Below are 4,855 nucleotides of genomic sequence, written 5' to 3'. Positions count from 1 at the left end.
ACTTTCTTCATCAAATCCATCACTACGCATCCGACTTGAACTGCTGGGCAACAGTTTCTTGATAAGTATCCTCCATCTGTTTCTCTATTTCTCTTATTTTCCACATATCTGATTCTTCCTGGATCTTATTGTGAGCATCTGTGTGCCGGATGACATTCCTAAGGAGGACCTTCCCCAGTGGAACCCGGGACATTCTTCAATCGTGTGCCGCAGCCTCGCGTGGCAGGGGTGGGGAGGAAGCACTCTCGGTTGGCTTTTTTGAGATTTTTATTTTATTTCAAGGAGTAAAGCTAAAGTTTAAATCTAGGTCTGTCTTTTTTCAAATGTAGTTTCTGCTGATTTTCTATTTCCTGTAAAAATAAATATTTAAGTAGCCTACTAATCAGTTTTTCCATTAATTCATTAGAAAGTGTTAAAAAAGTACTTCCTACTCTAAAACCTCATAAAGTGACAGAAAAACAGCTCAGCACAATAAAGCGCCTGCATGTAGGGACAGGGGGTTCGATATGCGGGCCTGCACTGCCTGTGCCAGCGGGCCCAGGGCCCCAGCCAGGGGGCTGCTGAGACAGAGCTTGAGACTAGGCATGGTGCAGCACACCTGTAATCGTAGCACTTGGGAGGCTGTAAACAGGAAAATCACTATAAGTGAAACCCTGGTCTATTCGTGAAACCATGAAGACCTTGTAGACCCTTCCCTAAAGTACAGAAGAAAAAACCCCTAAGACAACCTAACTATCTTATAGATGAGATACATTTTAAGAAAGACATGAAATGCATTTTAAAAATTATTTCCTTATTAAAATTAGCTGCATTTACATAAGAGAAATTTTTATTGAAAAAAGATACTTTGGGGGAAAGATAAACATCCGTTTACCTAGTGAATCACAAAAAAGATAACAGAAACTTTCTGGGGTAATGTGGAAATGCGTAGGGTTTTTCTGGTTGTCTTTGAAACCTGGAAACACCACGGAACTTGTGTGTGTGCATGCCCAAAACAAAGAGTTATGCCATTCCAAGGCCAATAGAAACTTGACAGAAAACACTAACAAAAGAGGTAACATTCTGACAGAAGAAGCAGGAAAAACGCTTGTCAGACTAATTATACTCATGGTGGAGTGTTGCTTGGGGAAACGACTATTCTACAAGTAGACATCATTACCACATTTGTTTTAAGAGCAATTTCCTCTAAGGCCAGGAAAACTAACCATAAATTTGGGCCTAAAAGCTGTTCATAAAATGGCAGTTATCAGTATTAGTTTCCCTAGAGTCAGACACAGAAGGCAAATGGAAGAGCATCTGCAAAGATCCTCTTTGAATTTAGCCAAGGTCAACAATGGATGAAAGGGAGCTCTTCCTGGTGGAGTGACCAGATTCCAACAAACACAAAAGTAACTAGAACAAATTGTTTGCAGTGAGTTCTAAACTATAAATTCCTTTAGAGTCCTTCTTCTCTAGTCTTTCATCATGTAATCAATACCTTGAAAAGAAATACCATGAAGTTCCTATACAAGAGGACTAAAGAAATTCAGGCAAAACCTAGAGTGGAGAGTTAGAAAATAATGCCAGCAGAGTATCATCCAGTGAAATCACTCAGTGTTTCTTCTGGCTGACATAGGTGGCAGCAACAAGGCCAAGGAAGGGTTGATATACAAACTGTTCCATGAAGGGTCCTGTACTTTAGGCCTGGCTGTCAACTGGGGCTGCTGCCAGAAAGTGTTGGAATGGTAGCAGGTGGGGCCTAGTGGAAGGCAGTTAGTCATGGACTCCTTCCGGTGTATAGTTTCCTCAGCTGTAAGATACTGCCTCGCCACAACTGAGGCAAGAGGTCAACTGACCATGGACTGAAACCTCTGTAACCAAGGGCCAAAATAAACCTTTCCTTCCTTTGGGGAACTTGTCTCAGGTCTCTTGGCACATTGACAGAACCTGACTAACAAGGAATCAGGGCATCTCTCAGCTCAGAAATGCAATGCAGTGAAGAATAAATGAGAGAGTAGGAGTCCAAGTAGCATGATTCCGTGCATGAGGTGTAGAAATACCAAAAACTGTGTGGTAAGGTGGGGTTAGAGTGAAAATAACACTGGGAGAAGTAGGGCTCTGGTGCTCCGAATATGCTTCATAAGTGGCACTTGCAAGAAACTGAAGAAGAAATGAATTGCTGATTCACAAGTAGGTGTCTGATGACAGGAGCACAGGCACAATCTCAGACTAAGATAATAATGCAAGAAAGAAACATGTTGGGAACTTGATTTTTTTTTCTTTTTTGCAGAACCGGGGATTGAACTCAGGCCCTTGCGCTTGCCAGGGAAGCCTATATTCCACTCAGCCATCTCCCCGGCCCCTGGAAACTTGCCCTTTAAAAAAGCCAAAACAGCAAGACAGAAAGCTAGGAAACACCTTAATAACACCTGGATCTTAGCATTGCCAGATGAAAAATAGAGCCTTTCTTTCACATTCCTTCACTCACTTCCTTGTATTAAATACTAGGTGGCACAAGGAGATAAAAATATATCAAAGCGATATTACCTTTCATGTTTGCAGCAGACCCACTGCTACTCACCAATGGGGAATATGGTTGTTCATTGAGAGGCACAGCTCCTACAGCCATCATAATCTGCTGGGGGAAAAAAGAGACTATTTTTTTGTTGTTTTATTTTTCTATTTTTATTTTAAATTTTTAAACAACAATATTAAAGAGACAACAAAATAGTATTAAAGCAGAAATTTACCAGTGATGCACAATTTCACTTTCACAACTCATTTTAAATGTACCGAAAAGAAAGATTGAAGTGAAGAGTTCATAACGAATTCTCTCTGTATTAAAAGTCTTTAACAGTTCATACGAACTGATTTTAATATAGGTAGTTCATAGAAGAAGAAGTACAAATGTCTGGCAGATAGGAAAAAAGATTAATTTTTACTAATGACCAAAGAAATTTTTAAAAAAATGGGAATTTTTCAGTGTAGGAAATGAGCAAGGACAACCCAGTAAATATTTTATGCTATAGTGATAGGAATATAAATTGGAGCCAACTTTTGAGAAGGCAATATAAGCAAGGCAAAACATGTAAACTCTTTGATGCTGGTGATTCCTTTTCTAGAGAATCTATCCCAGGAAACTGTACATGTGCCAACAGGTTTAGGTTTGGAAAGTTTACTTTGGGAATATTATGAAAATGAAACCTTGGAAGGAACCCAGTAGTCCCCTGGTAGATGAGTGGTCAAATAAATTATGGATATTCATATTGTGGACTATGAGAGAAATTCATAGTAGAAAGCTAAGTGACACAAAACATTTACAGTGACATCTCAGTTGTATAATTTAAAAATACAGTATATAAGAAAATATGTGAGGAGATATACCAGAGTACTTGTAGGTTATAATCAGTAGATTATGTGATTATGAGTGAAAAGAGACTATTTTTGAAAGTTTGTCTTGGGATGTTCATTTCCTAGTCACCTATACTGTGCTAGGCCTCTGCTGTCCAGTATAGCATTCTTAGTTAAGTGGCTATGAATACTTGAAATGTGGCTAGTCCAGGTTGAGACATGGGGATTTTGAAGACTTAGAACAAAAAATTAAAACACCTCTCCAGTAATTTTTAAATTGATCACGCATTGAATATTTTCAATATACCAGATTAAATACATTACTGAAATAGACAACATAGTTCATTCTAAAACTTTTACTTCTGTATTCTGCAGCACTAGAGAGTAAACCAAGGTCCTTTGCCCTGAGGTACAGCAAGTCATGTTGATGCACTTTTGGAGACTAGGTCTCACTAAGTTGCTCAAATAAGATCTGAACACATGATCCTCCTGCATCAGCCTCAAACAGTGCCTGGTTATGGACATGTGCCACCATATCAGTTTCTAAAAAAAATTTAATGTTGCTACTAGAAAACCTGAAATTTAGTGTATGTGGTCCCAATGAGCTAGGTAGGACATTATGGAGAAAAATGAGAGATATTGTGCTTTGTGCATTTACAGTCTACTGGAAGATAAGATATAAACACAATGCTAACTGCGCAAAGTCTCACAGGAAGGTTCAGATAAGCAGGAGGGTTGTTCAATGTGAAGGAAGATAAGACTTGTAGGAGGAAACAACATTTGTTCTAAGTTTTGAGAGAGATGTTTATTGTGAACAGGAGGGAATATTAGAAAAATCAACAGAACCCTTTATTCTACTGAAGAGAATTATTTCAAGGGATGGCTCACTGCATTTCTGCCAGCCTTTATCTAGCTCATATCTCCATCTAGCTCTGGCTAAATCATACAGTTAAGTGGCTTCTGTGTTGCTCAAGTGCCATGGTCTCCATTGAGGAAAACTATGTAAACATATTGATATGTAAAAAAATTTTCATGTCTCTTTAGTACTTACTACATGCCAAAAATAATAAATCAGATTTTTCTTGTTTTTTAATTTTTAAAACAATTTTAAAAATTTAATTTTTAAAACAATTTTATTTTTAAAGAAACATCTCTTCCCCACTCTCTCTTGCCCTTCTCAACTCAGTAACTTCTTTATTTTGAATAATTTCATCTCCTTTTCCCAGTATCTACCATACCCATTCCATTTTTTCTTTCAGATTCTCACACTGAAGAGACTGTATGTTTGCACATGCAGATGTGTAAATCAGTTTTTTTTAAAAAAGAACTCTACAAAGTAGCTATCGTTTATTACAGAAAAAAATGAAATGCACAATACTAGACTGAGTTTCTTGAATCTATTTTTTTTATCCTAAAGCCTATTTCAAGCATAGCCATTAAGAAGTGATTTTTAAGATGGGTGTGGTGATGCCTGCTGAAATTCCAGGCTCAGGCATAAAGGATGACATGAGTTTGAACCTCAGCT

At 38.0% G+C, this 4,855-nt stretch overlaps 1 long non-coding RNA gene across 1 annotated transcript in view; it reads right to left on the bottom strand.

The window, feature by feature from the left end:
- Window positions 1-2,614, bottom strand: part of LOC111814530 — a 25,565-nt gene extending 22,951 nt beyond the window's left edge. Inside the window, exon 1 of the long non-coding RNA XR_002819496.1 lies at window positions 2,527-2,614. This is a non-coding gene — a long non-coding RNA (uncharacterized LOC111814530). The remainder of the gene's footprint in view (window positions 1-2,526) is intronic.
- Between the last annotated feature and the right edge of the window lie 2,241 nt (window positions 2,615-4,855).

This window comes from Octodon degus, unplaced genomic scaffold (assembly GCF_000260255.1).
Source record: "Octodon degus isolate 3935 unplaced genomic scaffold, OctDeg1.0 scaffold00346, whole genome shotgun sequence".
Taxonomy (NCBI): domain Eukaryota; kingdom Metazoa; phylum Chordata; class Mammalia; order Rodentia; family Octodontidae; genus Octodon; species Octodon degus.
This window is presented reverse-complemented; position numbering and strand designations above follow the sequence as displayed.